Source organism: Aythya ferina (genome assembly GCF_964211825.1).
Source record: "Aythya ferina genome assembly, chromosome: 1".
Classification (NCBI taxonomy): domain Eukaryota; kingdom Metazoa; phylum Chordata; class Aves; order Anseriformes; family Anatidae; genus Aythya; species Aythya ferina.
In genome coordinates, this window is record NC_140296.1 from 109,696,446 (window position 1) to 109,721,697 (window position 25,252).

General features: G+C 36.2%; 1 protein-coding gene across 3 annotated transcripts in view; it reads right to left on the bottom strand.

The window, feature by feature from the left end:
- Window positions 1–25,252, bottom strand: part of POU1F1 (POU class 1 homeobox 1) — a gene marked incomplete at its 5' end in the record, with an annotated part of 180,743 nt that overhangs the window by 56,807 nt on the left and 98,684 nt on the right. Inside the window, 3 exons of one of the 3 annotated variants that reach the window (XM_084533884.1) lie at window positions 13,049–13,135; window positions 13,669–13,837; window positions 14,239–14,297. The exons of 1 other annotated variant lie outside the window; for it this stretch is intronic. The remainder of the gene's footprint in view (window positions 1–13,048; window positions 13,136–13,668; window positions 13,838–14,238; window positions 14,298–25,252) is intronic. One more of the 3 variants, XM_084533883.1, reaches the window with a different exon arrangement.

Genomic DNA, 25,252 nt, shown 5'->3' on the forward strand with positions numbered 1-25,252 from the left:
ATTTGACCCCATTTTAAGTAACAGCTGTCTATGAGGAAAAGAAACTTCAATATAAAGAAAGGAACAGAAACAAAAATAGCAGGATGTGTTCCAGAAATGACAATTCAAGGTTTGTAAACACAGATTAAACAATCAAAAAAACCACTAGTGTTCAATGTTTCTCCAGGGTGATGACAGATTAACAGCCAGAAGAAATGTAAGGCACATGAGTGACATAAAGCCCAGATACTAGGTTACATTTTCATTTATGCTTCTACTGCCATGACTGCTTTGATCTTTGATGTTAAAAAATAAAAATAAAAATAAAAATAAAATGTGTTGTACCTCATGCCTCTTGATTAATTTCTGCACACTGATCTGGTTTCTTCACATCTTTCAGTGTAACTAGTCAGAATTCAGTGAAGTCAGAAATATCCAGTATTAGCTGAGTTAAATTCAATTCATCTCAGGGTCAAGGACTGCCAGGAAAAACTGGGATCCACCTGACCAAAGGACACAAGGGCATCTTTGCCAACAGGCTTGGCCAGCCTACTGAGACCATTAAACTAGGAATGATGGGGAAGGAAGATTAACAGCCTGCAATTAGGTGAGGAAGTATTGGCATGAGTTAACAAACAAAGAGTGCTTGGGTGATGCAAACAAATGACCCCCTGAAAACAGCAAAACAGAGCTGGAGAGCCCACCTCAGGCACATGCAAATGGATAAGGAAGTTGCAGAACAGCATGAAGGAGGAAATTCTTATACCTTTTCTGAGAAATCAGCATGACTGGGTGCCCACATGAAGGGTCTGTACAATAACACACACACTACAGGAAGCAAACAGAAGGAATTCATGGTCTGTGAGCAGTTGCAGTGTCATGATCATGCTGGGATGACAGAGATGTGCTTTATCAAAAAAAAGTATCAAGTATCTATTGATTTTTCTGTTATCAAAAAGCAATACATTACATGAATCTCTCATGACAACTCTGTTTTACCCGTGACAGTAACTGTGGAGTGATCTCCCTGTCCTTATCTCAACCAATGAGCTGTTTTTCCCTGTATTTTTCTCCTTCTGTCCTTTTGAGGATGGGGAGTAACTGAGAAGCATAGTGGAGCTTAGCTGCTCATTGGTGTTAAATCACCACAACTGGCTTAACAATTTATCCAGAAAGGAAGCATTAACACTGTACCAATGTGCAGCTATTCAAGCCTGAGTTTTGCTAGCAAATACATCAGTATCTTAACCTTCTTTAAACATTAAGCTGTAAAATGCACATTTTTCCTGTTCCTACAAGACCATACAGGATGTATTTTAAATCTTTTGATAGTTTTGCTACCACAGAACACAGAAAATAGTATTCTTTCGACTTATAAAACAGTATCATTTTAATTTAAAACATTATCCATTTGTTTTTATTTATTTTTTCTTGCAGAAGCATAAGAAAGGCAGTTTTCTTTGGTAATCTCCAATTACATACATTATGAGAGTTATACTGAAGTATTTGAAAATCACCATCATTCAGACAAAATATCAGATTAATTTAATCATTAATACACTCAAATAGAGAGTTTTTCCAATTATTTTGCTAACAAGAAACTCCTGCATTGTAGGTACATATCACAGAGAATGAGAAATTTAGGAAAAGGTATTTCAGTATAACATACAGGGAAAATAATAAACCAACATTAGTTTATATCTTCTAACTGTAAAGCAGTTGAGGCCAACATAGGAAAAAAAAAATTACTACTTTCAGTTTGGCTGCCATGGTAACATGAAATAGTCCAATTTATTGCAGTTATCACAAATGCTATTAATCCTAGGGATAACGATGGGGTGGCAATGAGCCATACTGAGCAGGATTATTTTCTTTGCTAAGGGATTTGGAAGGAAATATAATAACCAGTACAGAAAGTAATGGCTGAACACCAACATTGAAAAATGAGTTAAAAGTGAAGAACTAAGCAAATTCTTTGTTCGTGTTGCTGTACTGAATGTCACCAATCACCAAAAAGGTGAGTCAGAAGTCTGACTGACTTTGGTAGAAGGTAGAAAATTGAAACTATAGTAGTTTTAGTTGCTGTTAAAGTACAGTAGGAAACTGTTTCCAAGACTGTATGTCTGGCTTCAAGCATGCTTTTACTTCCCACTGGGACAAAATGAGACCTTCCTTAAACTTTCTTTGTCTTCTTTTCTCCCTTGAACTTTGGGAAAAAAAAAAAAAAAAAGTAGAGAAAAAGTAGAGAACATACCAAATTATCTGCCCTCTGCCTTCCGTAACAAGAAACCCAGCAACACATCCAGTTATTTAAGATGAGAATGATCCTTTGTGAAAATCACAGATAATTCAGGTGGGAAGGGTCTCAGGATATCACCCAGAACAAATTCCTACGCAAAGCAGGGCTAGCAGTTCAGTAGCCTTCCTGGGCGTCAGTGTTAAACGGGATAATAAATCCAGCATCAACACCACAGGGTGCACTAATACTAGCCCTGCCTCAGGCTCCCCTGGGGCCTCCACTGACCCCTGACCCATGGGACCTGTCTCCATTTGCTCCTTGTTAGCCCCCGGTACCCGTTTCATCTCTTTGCCGTGCATGGGCTGTCAGTGGGCCCCATTACCAGCACCCAGCTCTGCCTGCCCTGCTCAGACGTTGTAATGCCCATCAGTGAGGCACCACCACTGGCCCTGGAACTACCTTCACTCCCTGTTTGTCCTCCCTCATAAAGCAGTCCCACTCTTGCTGCTCCCTGACTCCCATATCCCTTAGCTTCAAACAAAATCCTTAATAAATACATGGGTAAGTACGGACTCCATTGTTAAAATGAGAAAATTTCCACCAATTTTGCACAAGCAATCTCTGGCCAGTAACAGCCTAAGGTATTTAACTGATTGAAGCAAAAAAAAATAAGAAACACATTGAAACAACTATCCTTATTGTATACTCTTTTTATACTATATAAATAAGAGGTGTCTTCTCAAGAAAATTGCTGCAAGATCTATATTTTGGTGCATAAACTGAAAGTACAGTCATTTTATAAGTCAAGACTTGTAAGTAGCATGCTGTGTTCTTAAAGTCAGTGATACTACAGACTGTAGGGAACAAAATTTACACTTTTTGTTCATATTAAATTGCATAGTAATGGAAATATATGCCTCAACATTTGTAGGATCAGCTAAGGCACTTGTTAGAACCCTAGAAACTTCATCCTAAGGCCCAGGCACAGAGCTTTAATCCCTGAAATAAGAATTTCAGCTCTGCAGAATTCTTTCTTGCCCAAGAGAGCTGCTATTTTCCAGGCATGTGACTGTGGTGGTCAGGTCTTAAGGATCATTGACTCATTCCTTACTTCCACATCTTCATTTCCTCCTGAATTAACAGTTTACCAGAAACAGTTAAACCTACTATTCCCCACAATGTTGTACCTTTGATGCAAAATCCTTTTATTGAAGTCCCTGGCTGATACTTCATTGTTTTGTCTTTGCTTATCTGTAAGTAAAGTTAAATTCTCTCATATCCCAGAGGTATGACATCCAAACAATACAAATACATGCAGCAGTGCGTAATTCAAGGTGTTCTGGAAAAATAAGAGCAGTTACAATTTATTTCTTATCCTATAGATGACTTGTATATAAGGTAATTCTTATCCTATAGATGATTTATGTATAAGGTATATGATAATTTACAGTCACTAAGTGTAAGATTCTTCAGAAATGTAATATACCAGGATCAATATAGTATTATGCAGAATCAGCATATGTCATTAAATTGATAAAATCATATATATTGGAGTATTTCTATACTAGGCTAATGTTGCACTTACAGATGACAATTTTTACTTTGCAAATGACATTGAAGGACTCGAAACACTTATCCTTTAAACACAGAATGAGTGGAAAAATATGCTATTTCCAAACAAACAGGTACATACAGTGATACTAAACAATTAAAATATTTCTATTTGGAAAATGATAATTTTGTGTTAATACTTTGGAATAGTAAAAACAAACAAACAAAAAACTGTATACATGGAAAAAGTAAACATTAGTCTAATCCTGGCAAATAAACCACAAAAATGAAACTTCAAACACTTGGCATGTGAAATAGAAAGATTCCTTTGGGCTATATTTTTGCTTCTTATTAAACAACAGAATTGATTAACTTTCTTTGAACAGATGATTTACTACAATTTCAATATGAATAGAAATTTGTAGAGGGCAGTTGGAAATAAAAGATTAAACAAAAGTTTGTAATACAGATAATTGTTTTGCAAATGCATCATAGTAACAGAATGTTTCATGACAGTTGTTACCATTAACAGGTGATAATGAAGTAAGTATTTGTCACAGCTAATTTACTTTTAGAATGTTATCTGTACTCAGGATTATTTAAAAAAATAATAAGATTTCAAAGACAAAATGGGGCTTCCCAGCATGCGAGTTTGCAGAATTTTACATTCATTGTTTTATGACAACATTTTGTAAAGTTGCTTCTTCTCTTTCTCCCATAACCAATTGTTCAAATCACTGAGGCTGGAGCCATCTGTATCATATTGCTGCGTGAAGATGAATTTTTGGGGAAACATTCTTTAGAAATGAGTAGGAAGAAAATCAGAAGAAAAAAGTTCCAATTCTAAGACAATCTCTAATTAAAGAACACTCATAACTCCCTTAAAGCCAAATAAAGGATGGCCAGAAGACAGGACAGTGCCCCATGTTATTTTAAACTCATCATTTTATCCATTCAAATTTGACAAATGAAACGGCTTTCACAAACTGTGAGGCCACATACAGTCAGCAGACAACATAAGAAAAGCATCTCATTTTCAGAAGCCATCAAAAGCATTAGACAATTTCCAACCCTCCAATGAAGCTCTAAGCTGATGTTTTTACATCTACTGCTGTCCCTCACTGCAGTAAGCACTGCAAGGGATGAGCAGGGCTTTCCCTACAACTTATAGAGATTTTCAAAGAGGTGCAGGAACATAAATGCTATTTTATGTTCTTGCCTGCCACTTCTGAACCCCCACAAAGTGTGGAAAAAGGGAATGCCTTATGTTAACAAAGGGTGGGGGAACAGCAAAGCAGACAGATGGAGAAAAGGAACTGGAGACATGTTGGTGTCAAAGCTGGCACTGGCTAGCTAAGGAGACAAAGGATGGCACAGGTGGCTGAATAAGGAGCCTGCTGGGTGAGACACAGAAGGTGGGAATAATTTCACCTAGCTCTAGATGTCCATCTGCGAATTACCCAACCCTCTTTTTTCAGAGGCAGGTGAGAGAATGAAAGTCTACTGCTATATTTCAAATGCCATCTGTGGGAGATCAGTCACAACCTAGGTATTTCTCTCCTTCTGTTGACTACACAAAGGTGCTACTATATCAGATGTAAAAGTCCACGTTACAAATGTCTACATTTATTTATATAGTCCTCCTTATGATTTTTGAGGAGATGGGACAAAGAGATAAGAGTTAAAATTAGGATCCTTCCTCAGCAGGAGAAGACAAACTGGGAGCTTAGGGCAATAAGAACATGTTTGTTTGAGAGAGTCTCTATTTTTTGATTGCTCTGCCTGAAATACAAGTCTCTTTTCAGGGTACAGAAAGTCAACAGCAGCTGCGCTGTGAACATGAGACATGTTATTTACTGGTAAAATCACACAAAAAGGCATCTTCAAACAGGCACTCAAATTTAGCAGCACTTTTGATGTAATCTGCCTCTGTTTCAGGCCCTTATCTGTAAGTTGGCAGCAGTACCACCTCCTTATCTCTCCCTCTAGGGAAGTGGAGAGGTTTTGTTCATGTTTGTGGCCAGTAAATTTCAAGGGACATTTCCAGAACAGTTTCAACAGTCTCTGATAAATCACGGTGCTATTTTTTTCAGATAGCAGTAATTGTCAGTTAATAAATGCTCTCCAATTTGAACAATTAGACAGGAGACCAGTGGAGAGAAAACAAAAAAAAAAAAAGGGGGGGGGGGGGATTACATGATCATATACACTTCTCACAACATACATGTGAAAATACTTTTTCTTCTTGGTACCTTTTATCACCTCTCTCTCCCTCGTCTTTTTTTTTGTGGCCTACACTATGCATTTAAAATATGAACAAGCTCAGTGTTTTCAGGACACTTCTCCAATAAATTTACTATTTAATGAAGAAGTTTCACCCAATTCCCATGATTCAAGTTATGAGTCTGCCACTAAGCTCTCTAAATAATATACAGATTAGAGGAATTGATCGATGGCCAGTTGGATTAAGTAGAATGACTTCTTCTCTCTGTCAGTGTTCTTGGTGTTGGGTATTTTGTTCCCAGATGTGTGTACTATTGTTGACAAATCCTCTAAAAATAATAAGTGAATATTCAGTAAATTAATCTGGCTCTCCTTTTCATTACATCTACAATGCCACATGCCCCTATTAGACAGGGGTTAGACTATTTTACAGCCTTTGGTGGGAGGAGATGAGATTGAGGTACTTGTAACTGTGTAAGAGAAGGAAGAAAGATTTCATTGTGCTTGAAGCTTTCTTAGGATGAGTTACGTAAGTCCTATTTAAGTTACAAATAGAAACATGATAACATTAAAATTTTTAGATGACTTTTCCTTCCAAATACTTAAAGGAGACAGACCCAATGCCTCATAAGCTCTCCCAGCCACCTCTTAGCACCCGAGCTCTCAACCAGCACTGAAAAGGAATAAGAGTAAAAAAAAGAAAAATATCGTTGGATTAGAGTTTCACAGAAGCAACTCTTAGAAGCAAGAAAACTCCAGTTGGTATAACTGGCAGTACGCTATGGTAATTGGGTCAATCTGTAGCCATTTACCCTTCACCTGAATCTAGGATGACTTCAGCATCAGCATCTCTCTAGTTGCTTTTTTTGTGAACTCTGCACAAACCTGCCTGGTACCTACCACACCTTGCTGCTCAGTGTTTAACTCCACCTAAAAACACTGTGGGAAGTGAAGGCGTTTGCTCCTCTAAGCCACCACTAGGACAAGGTAATACATGAATGGCAAGGACTAACAGTTTCTTAGGGGTTGCAACATCTGGTAGGTGATGATAATTCAGCAGAGTAGTTGCCTTCACATTTGTGCACTTATACCAAAACAAAATAATAATAAATAACCAATTATAAATACTAATAGTTACATTTGTTTGGTTTTGTTCAGAAACAATGGTGTCCTACCTCTTAAGTCAATGTGACTGAAAAGCAAAATTAACTGCCACACAAACAAACAAAAAATCAAAACAGTTCTGAGGCTTAAATTTTCCAATCGTGTTTCTCTAACACTTTAAAGAAAATATGATCAAATAATCACAATACCTGATATTGGCATTTATTACTTAAATGTAGCTACCGAGTTAAGAATTTTCCTGATATAGCCTATAGGAGCTGGAGTAAGTGCTAATGTATTATCAAAACAACTCTATTAGAAATCCATCAAAAATATATATATTTTGCAAAATACTTGTTTAAGATTGTAGTGAAAAAAAAAATCAGATCACATCACATTCTAAAATTACTTAATCTGAAATTTATTGAAATGCGTCTTGATATTTACAGGTAGAACTATAAAACAGACACTACTGTTACGGGACTGTGTAACTCAGAATTAGAAAAAAAGCTCAGAATTGACAGGGTAGAATAGAGAAAAGGTTGGGTTCTATTTAGCTTTTCTTTGAAGTTCTCTCTGCTATTATAGATAATCTTTACTTTAGGCAAAGTACCCTCAGATTTGCTGCTACCTCAGGTGCATGTCTGTGAAAGAGATCAGGCTCCCATATATGCAAGTCAAGTAAGTCCATGACGGACCTTCCACGACTCAGACTTTCATGATTCCTATTAGTTAAAAGATCTTTATCTTCTGCTGATGTTTTGTTTTGTTTTTGTTTTTATTATTTGAACTACCCTTATGAAATGCTCTTGAGATTTTGGTATCAAACACAGACAAACATCAATCCCAAGAATGACTCAGATGAACACTCCTTTGGTTACATATGATTGAGTAAAGGAAGTTTCAGGGGAGGAAAGGACAACATATTTGGATTCTTAAATGATAATAATTAAAAGAACAAAAAATGCAAAAATGATCTGGAATTTTTCCTTACCAAGTTTCACAGACTTTACTTTTTTGTTGTTGTTGTTGTTTTTGTTTTTGTTTTTTTTGTTTGTTTGTTTGTTTTTGTTTTTTTGAAGGATTAAGTAAGTCACACACCATGCTATATCTAAGTTGTACTGTACAAGAAGTTATCAATGACTTTCAGAAAAATACTATGTTCTCCCCTTGCTACTTAATACAAGTCCATCAAGTACACTACAATCTCCATTAAGCCATTATTCTACACATTTCAGATCCACATCTTCAAGGGTTCTCTAACCTTCATATATTTAGATAGAGTCAAACTAGCATTATATAGAAAAATATGTTGTTCTCAGGGACCTGAAGTTCAGCCAGATTAGCCAGTGTGCTGTAGCATACTGAACAACTCACTGCACTATTTATTTCATTTATAGGCTGTAATTAGGACACAGACCAACTGCACATTTCTGTGTAACTTGACTAATTGCCAATACTCTTGAAGATCATGGAAGCACCTCATTATAAAGACTCTTAAGTACAAAATCTATTTAATGCACTTAAATATAGATTTTCCTTCTGCCACAGGCCTACGTATTTCTTTTATTTAACATTGGACAAACACTGCTTGCTCCCATGCAATATAATTTCTTCTAGAATTCTCACATGTATGACAGAAAAAAAGCTCCACTGGAGTTTATAAAACCTTTGGCCTAGAATCTTTGATCTGTGCTCCCAGTCCTTTTATCTTCCACATATACTTCTTTTTTCTTTCATTTACTACTCATCAGGTTTTACAAGCAGCTGCATGTTTTGGGGGATGTGGATGTTTTTGGTTCTGTATAAACATAAATCAGAATGAGGGACTGAGCATGCAATATACACAGTAATTTTGTTTCTGCTCAAATTGAAATAAGTATATGTACAGTTTATGTTACCACATGTTAAAACTCAACCAAACTTTACAAAGGTCTCCGCAGTTCTTCTCTTTTTGTAGGTACAAACAGCAAAAATTTTGGTGCAAATTTAATTTACTCTTTGATTTAATTAGGCACAAAGTTCAGGCTAGAAAACCTGTTTTCATTAGCATGGCTGCATGCTGTGTCTCAGTGCCAATATGCTAAGGTGGTACCAGGCAAGTGCTGGCTGTATGATGTACATGTACAAGCAAAGACCATTTTTACAAACCTGGATTTGCTCCTACAATGACCTTCAGGTTAAACTAGTGGGAAGGAGAAACTTGAAGTAACCCATTTAAAATTATGCCCTAAGGGAATGCTTAAAGCTCTGAAGAGGATCATTTTGGAGGCAACTGCGGAAATTTTAAAAGTTACTGCTCATAGCTGTTTTTAAACACTCCACTACTAAGTTGTGCCAAGGAATTACAAAACTTCATCATCACTTCATTCAGAACAAGATGGGTTCACTCAGATCACTGTGACCTGACCTACCCTCCCCAGCCTTGAGCTGCCATGGACCCTGCATCCCCTAACAATGTTCAAGGGAGGGTGGCATTCATATCAATTGCCAGACTTCTTCAATGGATACAGTAAATCTGCAAGAAAACACCTGTCTGTCCCATTAAGAGCAAATTGATCTGATATTCCCTGTCCTCAGGAACTAAAACAGGCCTAAAAACTGATGGGAGGAAGAGTGAAACCTATACTGTGTTTCTCTGCTATCCTTTTTTTTTTTTTTTTTTTTTTTTCTAATTTATTACTTTATTTTTATCTGTACCAAACAAGTCATTTCAGTTAAGCCCATCTGGTGGTCTTCTAATTATCAAATAAATGAAAGGAGAACCTGAGGATATCCTTCAACTGAGCAGTAATTAGCTGATATCTGGGAAAGTAATATATCATAAAGGGTCATAAAGGGTCTGCCCTTTGACTGGGCTCTTACTGCTACCAAAACACATCACTTTTTCCAAAGAAATTTTTCTGAACAAAAGACAAATAGCATTTGGCTTAATACTAAAATAATCTGTTGCATTTTTGTCTTTCTGAAAACCAACAATGTACAAGAACACTGACTATGCAGGTAACTTTCTCTGTTTTAACTGGAGTCTCTCCTTTCTCTTCATGCTATTTCTATAACAAGGCTATTAGCACACTACCTCAGGTATGCTACTTTTTCTCTCTGGTACTTCATATAGCAATACTATATATGACCAGTAATCTAGTACAATTTGTTATCCTTCATTTAGTTTCATAAAATACATCTTCTGTATCATTCATTTTATAATACTGTGTTTTATTTATGCTAGAATGCTTCATCGAGATAAAAAAAAAAAATGTAGATTAACAAAGCTGCAAGCACACACTAGAATTCAAAAGGCTATAATTTTATCTCAGCCCTCCTTTCAATTAAATAATACTGGCAGAAGCCCAAGGTGCAGATCCACAGATCTTCAAGAGAGAGATCGTGTTTGCTCCACTCTGCATAGATTCCTAACAGAATCTATGGGATTAGTTAACCAAGAATAGTGAATATTAATCAGCTGCAGGGCACATAAACAAAGCATGCCACTGCCCCAGTTTTTAGCCACATTACTGACAACAGCAGTACTTTTATTGCATCGATGGATGTTGCAGCAGCCATTGTAATTCCCTGTTTAAAGCATTTTATCAGTCTTATAAAATACAGCAGCCTTCAGTGATAAAATATGAAAGAAAAAATAAGAATTTTTTTTTTTTCAAGGAATTGCAACCAGATAGTACCATAAGTATAATTTTGCATTATAAATCAATGATGTTATGCTTCATTCTTCTTTTAAAAAAATAATTTCAATTTTGAAAAAGAAGTTAATGTGGTCTAGCATTTATTTCGGTTCTGAAAAGGACATTCAGGCATGTTAAGATGAAGTCTGTTTCACTGAATTTTTAGAATTCTACAATAAAAGTAAATTCACATACTTCCTATTTCCTTGTCTATGTCATAGTGTCTTTCAGCAAAGAGCGTACCTGGAAGCATGTGTGTTTGCATAAGGTAAAATCTGATTCAACTTCAAGAAAATCCTGTGAGGTAGTAACCTTGTGTTTTTAAATATCAGACAACATAAACCTTTTCTCTGCAGTTTTCCTATACTTGATAAGAACTAACTTCTAGAGTACTACAACTAACCAAAGTTTTCTGATGAACCAACAACTTTATTTGGTCATTGGTTAAGGGCAATAATATTAATAGTTACGATAAAAGGATTGTTTTTAACGAGGAAACCTTGTGTTGCACTTATGACTATATGCTTCATAAGATTTTTGAAAACAAAACAGGAAGGATCTTTAATTCTTCATTCAAATAATCTCTTTGATAAAAAAGACAAAATAGGTGTTATAGAGGGAAGGAAATGTCTTAATAAACACTCCTTGCCAGTATGCCTTTTTCCACTCCAATTGATACAGTTATCAGTAATTCCTAAATTTTGTGAGAATGGACAACATAGATATTTTTGCCTCAATAACTGGCCCATGATAAATTCCCATTAAAAGATTTCCATTTAAGTGGCCTACAAAGCTCATCTATCCTATTGGTAAAAACAAACACACAAACAACAAAAATCACAACCTGTTTTTTCCCTACATCTTCCCCTAGCACTACGTTTCTACCTCCTCTCCCTGAATCTTTTGAATATACCAACATAGTCAAAAATACTGTTTCATTTCAAAATGTTGACTTTAAGCTTGAAGTATGATTTCCTAAGCTCAGGGGACCTTTAATTGCCTGAGCCAAGAACAAAGGGGAGGAACACACTGGTCACAAACAAGGGAAATCTTTGGGAAGGATATGCAGGCCCTGAAGTACTTTAGAACATGTCAACCATGATGCACAAAGCACAAAGCAAGAACATAAAAATAAGAGGAGGATTAAGAGGGGTTTACTTTAAGAACTCCCTGTTTGGGAACCCTATCAAAAAAAAACAACCATCAAGTAACTGTCAAAATAAGTCATTGAAATTTGGTTAAAAACAGGTAGTCCTCCACTTAAAATCCAAACACAGCAGAAATTATTACAGAAGATGACTGGGAACCCTTGTTGATAATACTCAAGACATCTCGGTGAAAAGGAGCAGACCTTTAGCTTTGATATAGATGAAACCATAATTTGATATAGATGAAACCATAAAGGAACAGCCAGTCTCCAGCTTAAATTCAGTACAGCAATTGGCAGCCACTTATGCTTTAGGATGTGATCAAGTCTTGTAACAGTCAACCAAGCATAAATTTACTATAGTCTAGTGAAATTAGGATGTGTCTATGTGATAGAATGCATTTGAAACAGTTTCTCATCTTTTTCTCATATAAAAAAAAAAAAAAGTCACCTTGTCACTCTTTGCCTCACCTGAAAAAAAAATAAAACCCATCACATGCATAATTATTCAGCTAATATCAAGAAAATAAAGAAAATAGTTAATACACATTACCAATCTCAACACAAGAAGCATTGTACTACTGGACCATCCATCATCTTCAACCCTTTGAACACTGAATTTTCCTACAGCCTACAGCAAACAGGGCTACCTGTTTGCTTATGCTGTAGCCACTTAGGAAAAGAATATGCCATTAGGAAAACCAGCTATCTCTTTGATTAATGGTTCATTAGCTCATATGCTCAGGAAGTCTTTTCTTCAGTAATGAAGGTTATTCATAGGCCTCTTTCATAGGCCTCTAGCAATCTCTTCAACAGTTATAGCAACTACTTTCATTGGCCAGTAGGAACTATTAAAATAATAAAGCTTTGTTAATTATTTTTAAAAGTGGTTTATATTAAATTACTAGCTAGAACTATACTGTCAATGTCTGAATGATTTTTTTATTTTATTTTTTTTTTCAGTTTCATTTATTCTTGGACTAAAATCACCTACTCTTTAAAGAGTTTTTCCTCAACATTCTCTCTTATCTTCTAGAAATAGAAAGTTATATTCTGGACTCCCTTAACACATTTTGTGCAGCAATCAATATGTTGTCATATACTTATTTTTGTGATATTTACCTCTACAAATGGTTGTTTTCGAGCCAAGCCTCCTATAGACACTCTGCTTGCAGCAATATGCCTTTTGACTCTAAGCAGCACACTCAGCTGAACATAAAAGGAAAAATATCTGTATTTTCTAAACTGCTCTTGCAGGTCCCCTACCTTTTAGGGTGGGGGGCAAATGGAAGGAGGAGGGGAATTAAGAAAATAAGTATTTGAATATTATAGACTTTGATTTAAAATGATAATAATAAGAAAGAAAGAAACACAAAACGTGTAATTATTGGCTTTGTCATATTTTTTCCAGCCTTCTGAGGCATTTTCTTCCCTCAATATGCAAAAACTTACTCCATAATCTCCCATTTTACACAGAACAGACAGTGATCTCTGGGATTCATAAACCAATTATTTCTTCACAAATAAGTGGAATCTTGAACAACTATCAACATGTAAAAAGCCAATATTTGCGTCACCTACTACAGAGTCTCACATGCAATCTATTGGATTTCATTTGTTCAGCCCTTTTCACTTCAAAGAACATTTGAGATTTGTTCTGAGAGCTTTAACTTTCTAATAAGACAAGATTTGGTATCAGCTCTTGTGATAAAACAACTTCATAATTGCTTAAAATCTCTTACCTCCTCTCCTTTTACATACTTAACAGCTCCCTTAGGTATTTGTAGTCACTTTAAGTTTCACTTTACCATAGTATCAAATTGCTTCAGATCTCATTGTCAAAACTCCAGGTATTTTTCCTTTGCATTATCCTAGAGCATATGTGCAGAGATGTTTGTATAGATCTGGGATCTATAATAAAAAAAAAGTTACATCATTTGTACTATAAAAGAAACAAGTCTCATTTACAATTTAGAGCATTTACAGTACGCAAGAGGTTTAAAATTGGTCCATGAGAGAATAAAATCCACAAACTGAGTATAAGATGTTCTGAAGACTACACTAACAAGCACGGAAATACATATATTGATAAGTAGAATTGGTTTCAGTATTCTTAATGAGTATTTTGTCTCTTTTTCTTGTCTTGAATCAAAGGGAATCTCAAGCCTTGTTCTTCCTTTAAACACATGCATATAGACAGAAGTGGATACAGGTATTTTTATCTCAGTTTCTGATCTACTTTTGCTAATAAAGCAAAGCTTCTCCACTTCACCTTCTAGGTTTCTCCTTTTGCCAGAACTACCTGTACTTACTAGTTGTCCAGTGGCACTGAGGTCCAAGTGACTCCAAATTCAGGGGCTGCAGGAAATACCTGGTGGCAACAGCAGGGAGCAAAATTACACTAGGTGATCTTTGTCTTAAAAGACATAAAAGCATGCAATCTGATCTTCTGGCTGTTGCCTGCTCAGGACAGCTCTAATGAAATTATGCTTCAACTTAGAGAAAAACTTGTTTTGTAATTGAAAGTTTTCATCTAACTTTCTCGATTTTTCAAAGATTTTAATAGGGAAAAAAAAAATTCTCATGCACAGAAAACACTACAGGAAAAAAAAAGTCTTTAAAACTCCTTTTTTCATATACTGTCTTTCTTCTTTTATTAAAAGATGGAGAGATGATTAGGAATACCAAGAAGAACATTGTCTTCCCTCCCCATTCAAATAATTAATTTGACTTTTCAAATAAAATGGAGAGAAAATAATAATAATAATCATCATCATCATCATCATCTACAGTTAATACATATTTTTTCAAGAAATAGTGAATACAGGCACAACTTGAATTTAACCACAGAAGCACCAACTATTTCAGAGACTCAAGACCCACTTCATTTCTTGGCCTTTTGAATAAACTGATTCATCACACTGCATAGTATCAATTAACAAACATGGACTATAAACATAAGAGAAATCAAATCTGCTTAAAAAATGAACTAATGGTTCCCCTTGATTTAATACTAAGACAAAAACTAGCTGTTGCTTTTAACCAGCACCTTGGCAAAGGGCAAATGAAACAAATCCAGGTCCTGTGCTCCTATCCAGTTAAGCTAGACCAGTCCCTCAACAGAGGTGTTCCCTGTTCTCACCAAACCAAACTCTTGTTGCAGCTCTTCCATCTTTAGTGCAGGACCTCCTTAGCAGTGCCACACTTCTGCTGCACAATAGTAGCTATGCCGTTATAATCAATCCTAGGCAAATGGATTGCTGATTATAAATGCAAGTTTTCTTTTACTGTGCTTTCTTGTTGAAGATATTTATTGAATACACTGCAGTTTTGCTTACAGACCAAACCAAAGAGAAACCCAACAGGTTTCTGCTTTCAGATACTTAGGCCTCTGCATACGGTGGGCAGAGTTTTAAACACAAATACCTAGCACCTGTACATAGTAGTGTGCATTTCTCAACTCCTGCTCACTATTGTCAACCACTAGGTGGTAATGTTCACTCTGTGGACATTACAAGAGATAGCACAAATGCTAGCTGCCTTAGAAACAAATTCTCTTCTCATTTACGCTGGTGCAACCATGTAGTAACCCAGAACTGAATGTGACTTGTTTCCTTTCCAATCGACAATTTGATTTATCTTCAGCTATGCTCACTTATGCCCTAAGCACAAAGAGGCATGTCACAGCACCTCATGTGCATTTGCTGCTGTTTGTTCCTTAGACCTGCAAACTATCCCAAAGCAACTTAACCTACATAAGAACATTTTTTCTGCAGAGGAAGTTTAGCAGGGCAGATGCATGCTGAATTAATACCACTCAAGCTGATATAATAATATTTTGCTTTGTTTCTATGATATTGGAGCTAATCGATCATCTAGGAACAGATGCAGTTTTTATACTCCCAGTAAGTTCAGGGTTTATGATTTGCTCTTAAAACATTATGTATAAGTTAAAATAAAAAGCATACAAAAGAGGTCACACCAAATATAGATAGAATTTAATGAAGACTGAGTATTCCTCTATGCATTCAAATTCTTCTGTCCACTGAAGTATTTTTGAGCAAGCATGACAGAAAGAAGAGGAAGAAAAATGCATTTCAGTATAAAACTCATGCTTCAAGTACTGCACAGAATGAAAATGAACATGGAAATATTCTGAGCACAAGGCTGAAAAAATAAAGCTCAGCTTCTACTCCAAGCTATTTAATGACAGTACTTTCCTGATATTACCACTTCCCTTCTTCTTGTACCTGTTTTATGAAGTAGAAGAAAGGAGATAACTGCCAGAGTTGTTTGCAATATTCTCTTTCTTTTCTAGGGGAGGTGAGGAACAGAGAAGATAGGAAGATAAAACCCTGTTTCCAGTTCTGTAGGGTCATCAGTTTAGATGAAAATATTTACTAGGTGGATTGAGAGAGAAAAGAGAAAGGTAAACAACCTGGCTAAGATATTTTTGAAGGCCTGTCCAAAAAGCTCAACTGCCTTGCGTTTAGATCTATGCCTGATGGAGAGCAGAGACACTAAGCCAAATCTCTCATCACATTGCTGAATGTCCTGCTTACAAAGTCAACAAGACAGCCTCCCTTGCTCTCTGTGTTCAAATAATTGTGCATTTGCAGGACCAAACTGAAAAAATTTCATATAGCATGGAAGGAAAACAAGCAGAATCTAGTCCAGCCATGCTTGCTCAAGAGATAAAAACTTCAAATTAATATTCTGAAACTAAATAACAAAATGAATGTTTTTGTTCAGTCTGGACTCTTATTGGCAACTAGCTATACCTTTGTGTAAACATTTACTGTGTCATGAAGAGATGTTGCCAGTATTGGGGTCTGACCTGGGAAAGCCCTATGTACAAAAGCTTGCTCCATTAAAAAGCAAACCACCATGCTGGCTACAACCATTCCCTCTGTAGAACAAAAACAACCTCTAGCCATAGCCAAGAAGACAGAAGGGAAGCAGCTGCTTGAACTACTATCCAAATCTCTTGGATAGGTTTGCACATATTACTACAATTACTTTGGAAAAATGGGTAAGTATAAAGGAAATAGAAAGGAGAACAATTCACCTTATCCAGATAATGCATCAGTAAAGACAGCTACTAAAAGCAGGGGGAAACTGCAATGTGTAACATAATTCTGGTGTTTTATTTCACCACCAAAGCAATCTTTTTAAGAGTAGGTAACAAAAGAAATAATTTGAATTGCAGATAAATAGAACTTCAGGCCTTGGACTGCTTCCTCTTGGATAAATAGCTCTAAGGGTCAAACTGAAGAATACCACAAAGCAAGGAAAGCCAATGGATCTGAACCTACTTATACCAGGCTGTAATTTGGCCTACTTATATATATATATATATATATATATATATATATATATTTTTTTTTTTTTTTTTTCTTACATTTCCTCTCTGATTTATTTCATGAGGCCACAACGGTCAATTCAAATTAATTTCAGCTTTACATTCATGCATTTTTCCAACTATATCCAAGGCTACCCTTGAAGGATTCCTAGATTCACATAGGAAGAGTCTCATGGGTTGTCCTTGGCTGTATTTCTCACTGAACCACTTGAAAACCCCACACTAACACATTCATGCAAAATTGGATCAGACCTTATGGAAAGGAAGCAACTTTTTTTTCTTCCATACATCATTCAATTTCCCTTAAATAGCTGGAGAAGAGTAAAAAGCTCTGGGCAATGTCCAGTGAAAGAGATTGCCAGCTGAGCCAAGGTCTGAAACTATGCTTCACTGACATCAAATGGGAATTATGTACTGCTCATGTGTTTATGTGTTGCACATATAGGTGAATTCTATGCCAGGTAAATACACTTGACATTTAGCTATATCGTTATATCAAGTATAGCCAAATGGAAAATACGGGTGAAAACAGTAAGTACTCTAGACCTTGATATTACAGAGAAATTATATACAAGTTCAGCTTTTGGCAGGATATATTACATAAGAGAAACAGAAGTGTTAGTACAATAATAACTTATATGCCACAAAATGTGACAAACGGAACCAAACAGTTAGGAGAAAACACTTAATGCAGGAGCCAGATGCTAGCTCTTCATCCGCAGATGTTCAGAACATCTGAACAATTTTTAGTTCCTGTAACACATACTCACCTGACTCTGCTTTTTAAAGCTTTTTGTTTGTTTGTTTGTTTGTTTTTGAGCCAGGTTATTTTACATGTTCTCTATAAACATACCATGACATACTGACAAAAATAAATAAAGTAATAACTGAGAAACATTTAAAACTCTGTTTATATCTTATGTCACATTGAACTGGAAAACAATGGTCAGTTTCTTATATTAAAGTCATATTTTCCGGATTATATTTAATAGGAGACTTTCAACTATCTCCCACAGTATCCTTGTATGCAAGTTATAATGTTAGGGTCTGGATGGATGGACAGATTAAAATAAAAATAAAAATAAAAATAAAAATAAAAATAAAAATAAAAATAAAAATAAAAATAAAAATAAAAATAAAAATAAAAATAAAAATAAAAAATGTTTGAATGACCAGGCCCAAAAGGTGGTAGTTAACAGGTTGTACTCTACCTCAATGCCTGTGACATGTGAAGTATTGTAGAGGTCAGTACTGTGCCCCATCCTGTTTAGTATCTATATCAACTATCTAAAGGAGGCAACAGAGCGTACTGTCTCACATCAGCAGATGACACCAGCACATGGAGTGAAAGATGATTGCTTTTCTACTCAGCACTCAAATAGATCTCATCTGGATCCTATGTCTGATGCCGGGCTCTGCAGTACAAGACTCGGACAAACTTGTGCAAGTTCATCGGGGTTCAGTGGAGGATAGTCAGGGACTGAGGCACTTGTCTTATGAGGAAGGGTTGAGGAACTGGGACTTGTTTAGCCTAGACAAACACAGCTTCAGGGGGATCTAACAGCAAAATACTAGAGTCTGCAGACATAAAAGAGACAGAGACAGCCTCTTCACAGCAGTGTATATGTGTGGCAGGAAGACAAGAGATAATAGGAGTAAGCTGAAAAAAAAAAAAAAAAAAAAAAAAAAAGAGGGGTTTCAGGCCATACATTAAGGGAATCTTTTTCAGATTGTGAATGTCAGACAGTGAAATAGTTCTCCCACAGAGGTTGTGTACACTTAGTTCTTGGAGATTTTCAAGACCTATGTGGGTAAAACCCTATGCAACCTGATCTAATATCATCACTGACTTTGGTTTCAGCAGAAGGTTGAACTAGAGGCCTCCACAGGTCCCTTCCAACCTAAATTATCATATGAACTCACAGCTTTGACATTTAATATTAAATGAAACTTCAGTGTTCCATTATTGAGAAACAAGTCTTCTTTTACTCTGCCTGCTGACAACCAAGGTAACTGAATGGAGTTTTCTGAATACATCCAACTTTAGAGCTTGAAACAGTCTATCCAGAAGTTCAGGAGAACATTTTTCATACATCAAAGGCACTATAACCTTTTGTTCCATTCTTTTCTACTACAAAATACACTACTGAGAATACCAAGAAGAAAAGCACTAGCAGTCACTTCACATCTTCTTAATGTCTTTACAAACATGCCCCTGGAAACTGTGGATCAATGACTTGCAGAAGAATCCCCCAGATCTACTTTGTTAGCCTCTGTATGACTCAAGATCCATAAACCACTTAGGAGACCTTCAGGGTGTAAATAATTTCCAAGGAGATATATAACAGAACAAACAAGAGAATATCTCTTCTGCTCTGGACATCCTGCTATATTCCTACTACTGTTAGAGGAGGTGTGAGCTTATTCTAGAAAGCAAAGAGTCGATCACCTTAAAAAAAAAAAAATAGAAAAAGAAAAACTGAAAAGATAGTGTGCATACATTTTAATACAGTGTGCATGCTAGGCAACTGACACTCGCTACTGACTCTTCTCCCTGAAATCAAGTTTTCCTATGAGAAGGGATAGTCAGAAATGTGACATATTAAGCTATGCTTTTCCTCAAGAAGAGGGCATGGGGCAGAACATTTCCTATATTTTTTTCATATTTTTCCCTAGTTACTATCTGAACTTAGCATATTTTGGGACCTAAAGTAACAGCATTTCTTTTAAAAAACTCAAGGTTTATTTTATTTTATGGTTTTTAATTTTAAGCAAATAAGTCTAAAAAACCCTCTAGCTCTATTTAAAAGCCACACAGGTCTCACAGATACTAACTCCCCAATATACAGTGGTTTTGTTGTTTTTCTTTAGCTGTCAGCTACAAACAGCTATGAAACACAACCACTACAGTCAGCATAGGAAAAATGACTTTTTTCCCCATTAAGCTCTAACATCTAATCCTCTTAGAAGTAGCCAATGCTTTGAGCAATAAGGAACTCTTCCAGAATGCAGTATTTTTTACATCATGTCTCCTTTTACATCAGACTGAGACAACATAAAACTTAGTAGGAATCTAAATAAAACACTCACTTTCCCTGTGTAGGGATGCACACATTTCTGCCTTGAACTAGGCAGAACCTACATAACACCGATATAATACTGACGGTACAACGAGTAACCTACGGGGTATTCAGTTAGAATTTTCTTTCTGAAGTTCTAGTACAAAAGAGCTACTAACATTCTGTTGATATCTTATCTGAAATAAAGTTCTATTAAATGTTTATATCAATCAGAGAAATTGAAAATAGCAGGAAGAATTAAAATTAAAGAAGGGTCAGCAATAAAGCTTCTTAATTAATGGACCCTTTTCTTCAAAATAGTACAAGCATCATTTTACAGATAACAACATTTCTTCTTCAAAGACACTTCACAATAGTGAACACCATAAGAGGACAATAATGCATTTGAACACCAAGCAGCATAAAGCAACTATCTCTATGGGTAGTTTAATCAAATTGCTAAAGTGATGAAAGAGACAAAAATTTGGTAAATGCTTAAGTAATTGCTTGTTATACAGACTAAATAAAAGTTAAGAATTATGAATTTAAGAGAAAACATTAGAAGGCATCTATTACTAATAGATCAATTGAAATTGTTAGCATTACCTGTAAAATATTGGTATATGAATAATGAATTAAGTAGGTAGGAACCAGGTTCCTGTAAAGCTTATCTGGTTAAATGGTTTGGCATGATGATTTTTTTTTTTCTGGTTTAAATAAATACGAGCTTTCACTTATTAAGCAAGGAGACAAAGCCTTGTTCACTTATTAAGCAAGGAGACAAAGCCTTGTTCTGGAAAGTGGTTAGGCTATTTTGTCACCATAGATCTTCACGAAACATTAAAAAAGTCACTACAATTCTTGGGGGGTGGGGAATGTTCATAGAATATTTATGAGGGACTTCTGACCCTAGTAATGTTGCTCATACGATCAGTGAACTATTTAGTTTAATAACAGAAAGATACACCAAATAAATCATTATATATATATGCATATATAACATATAAACAAAACAAATTTAGATTTAATTTGGATTAATTGTAGTTAAGTTTGGGTTTTTAAAAGGTACCTTTGAAAAATAGGTCTGGTCATCTTATTGTACCAAGCAAAGTAAAATACGGTTAGTATTTTTTACTTATTATTATGTCCTCTGTATTTTAAGTGTGAATTTAATTTCCAGTAAGAAAAATTAAAACCTCTTAGTCTCTTCCAGAATTTTTTTTTTTTTTGTGTGTGTGACAGAACAGAACCAGCCTTGGGGAGGGAGTGGAACATAAAAAGGACAGAAAAAAAGCCCGAACACATCCAAAATTTGATCTAGTATCTAAAATATTGTAACAGACTACTCAGAGTGGAGTTGCTATTTCTGGAGATATTTAAGAAATGTGTGGATGTGGTGCTTAGGACATAGTTTAGTGCTGGACTTACAGTGCTACATGATGGTTGGACTTGATGAGTTTAACGGTCTTTTACAACTTGGTTGATTGTAATATTCACAGAATATTTAGCCACACAGACTTTTGGAGCTTATACAGCATGGTAGCTTCCCAGAATTCAATAATTCTTTCTTCCTTGGTGTGTTTTGTTTGTTTTTAAATGTATTCCTTCTTATGTTTATTAACTACTTGTAATTGACTACTGCATTCAGACTCTATTTGATCAGTACCGTTATTGTTTATTGTCCTAGAATAGTTTACCTCCCTAGATGGGACAGCTTGAAGCACTGTCAGCCATTGACTCCTGTACCCATCACCCTGACTTTTTTTTTCTGTGTACCGAACTCAGTTGTGAACCATTAGAAACAAATCCTAAACCTGACATACAAATTTTTTATTTTTTTTTTTCTTTTCTTTTCTGAAGCAAGTTCTTATTATAGTCATGCTTATGTGTTGAAACACAAAGATGTTCTCCCAATATACATATATACAAAATAAAAGCATTATAGGTGTAGGTCTCTGCATAGTTTCAGAAGCTTCAGTGAGAAGTACTGCAAGGTATCTGCATGGAAACACATATATTCAAACCTCTGAGAAGACTGAGGTGGTTTTTTTTATTCTTTCTTTTGTTTGTGCTTTTCTTTTCTTTTTTCTTTAAAGTCATGTAGAGCTTGAGTGATTGATTCTATTGAGGTGACACCTCAATATCTAATCCCCCCACCCCTACTTTTTTTTTTTTTCTGAGAAAGTATTTAGCACATTTAGAATTTTAGCATGTTTCCAGTATTTTGAAATCTTCAAATTAAACACATAATCACAAAAACAAAACAACAACAAACAACGCTATGTTAGCAGAGTATGAAGGAAGAACCGAGGCTTTTCTTTTCAGACTTAACTGCCATTCTTTTCTCAGTCCCCCTTCTCCCGCATGAAGTATATAGCAAAAGCTTTCTAGATTTTTCTATTCAGATTTAAATTCACCTTCTGTTGCTCTTCCTTCTTTTAACATTTTCCCCCTATAGGATGCACTGCTTGGAATCAGATACAGTGCGTTTTCTGTTTTACTAAGGTGACTTTTGTTCCCCTAATGTTTTCTTTTCACTGTCTTCTCTCCCATCTTTCTATCATTTTCCAGATCACTAACTCCCAAAATTTCTGCCTCAGCCAACAACTTCAGCTGATCTCATCCACCTACATCACTTGATCACATTCCAACAAGACATATTTTCTTCCAGCCTTTCTGCTGCAGTGACCCTTAAACCTCAGGGCCATTACAGGGCAGTGAAGTGTCCTGCTTCCCTGACCCACAACATCCCTCAGCCCCCAGGGAGGTGAGGCAGAATGGGTGACACAGGCTGGTCTCAGCCTGGCCACCCCCAGGCTCCATCACAGACGAGACACTGGTGGAACCCCCAAGCTAAAAGCAAAAGACCCAGACAAAGCTTCTCACAGGTTTTGCTTGCAGCTCTTTTCATGTAAAAATCAAAACAAAACCAACCAAACAAAACAACAACAAAAGCATAAAAAACATAAGTTGGAGAAGATGTATCAATGGAGATGTATCACTTTTCCATATACTAGAAGTTTTTATCCCTATAGTAACTATCTAATATGCTAGTTGGATGAAACTTTGGAGTTTTTCACTAGAATCTGTCAGCCATATTGTCGTTGATGCTGTTGTCAAAAAGGATACAATTGAAATGTTAGTTATTATCCCCCATATTTTGCTTTGTTTTGAAATTTCTACTTCAAGTGTTGATCTATATTCAAATATGTCCAGTCATTTCCTACTCTCCTCTTTTCATTACAGGCCACATTACCTGCTACTTCACTCTGCCCCTTCCCAGACTCCAAAAAGTTTCAGTGTGTCTGCAGGTTCTTCAGAGTTCAGGAGCTTGCCAGCATCAAATTACCAAATCACAGGTTCATACCACTGGACTGTAGTCGATCATAAGGAGGAACTTGGTCAAATAATTGTGTATGGTTTGTAAATTGTGTGTTTGTATAAATGCACTGTCGATAAATAAATAAATAAACAAAACACATCAAAGCTAGCTCCAATGTTTTAGGGAAGTCTCTCATGTTGCTATTTAATGACCCCAAAGCAGAAAGACCTCTGGCTACTGCTGGAGATGAAGATACATGCTTTTCTATGGCATTGTACTCTAAACTGCATTCTTGAAAGATCAAACATATTATCATTTTTCTTAAACTTTCCCATGTGATCAGTTTTGCTCTTTACAGATGGTGGGAAATTCTGCTGTTTCAGTAGTAGCTACCGGAACACGTATGCCTAAAGAAAAAGTGAATGTGGTATTGGTTTGAGAAGGACTTTCTCTTTACACAATGCTCTTATCAGCTGTGCAAGTAACACAGTAGCATAAAGTGGGTGATGCTTTTAAATCTTGGCTCCAAACACCTGGTTATGTTTTTAGCCACTCTTTTTTCCTTGCTGTATTGGGTTTATGTGGCAAGGGTTTGGTAGCAGGAAGGCTGCAAGGGTGGCCTCTATGAGAACAGCCCAGGAGGAGCCTTATGTCAAATCAGAGCCAGGTCCAGACAACTCCAAAATGGGACCTGCCGCTGGCCAGATCTGAGCCAATTTTTAGTTTGCTTTTAGTTTCTCATGGTTCTAGTCTGTTAATGATAGACAATAAATTATATTAATCTTCCTACACTGAATTGTTTCAGCCCGTGACGGTAATTGGAGAGAAATGTCCCTGTTTTTATCGCAACCCTTAAGCCCCTTCTGTCATATTTTTCCCCTTGTTCCTCTGAGGAGGGGGAGTGAGAAAGTAGCTATGGTGGAGTCCAGCTGCCCAGCAACATAAACCCACCACACTTGCTTAAAGCAATAGCCTCATATAAACTGCGGCAAATAGCACAGGTTATTTAAACAGTGATCTCACACACCTTTAATGTTAAAAGTTCCATTAGCTTAGTCAAATCCCAAGACAGCAATGCTCTATACTGCTGTGTCATGGTGTGACAGGGTATAAATTTACACCGATTACATTTAAGGAAGCGATCACTACCAAGCATTTAGTTAAGTAAATGTCAGCATTTCCTCCATAGGCCTAAGGGTCCTGAGCACATATCCCTCATGGGGGTTTGGCTGTGGGGGCTCCCTGCCCACCAAAGTGCTGTGGGGAGAGACTCCCTGGCAGTGTTGTGCCATGGGGAAGCTGTAGCCAGGGCTCGCCTGGCCCAGCCTTGGCCTAGCCACAGGGAGTTGGCCTGATGCAATTTTGTTTTACTTTGGGATTTGTGTATGTGTGTGTGGTGGATTTTCTTTTATTTACTTATTTATTTATTCAGATTTTCAACAAAATTAAAGTCTGTTGCTTTCGTCTTATATCAAGTTCAGATGAGCAGATGCAGGCCCAAAATGATCTCAGTCCAATCAAATTAAGATGTCAGTTCTCAGTATTGCAAATTAGATTAATAAATGACTTCAATGAATGTAGTC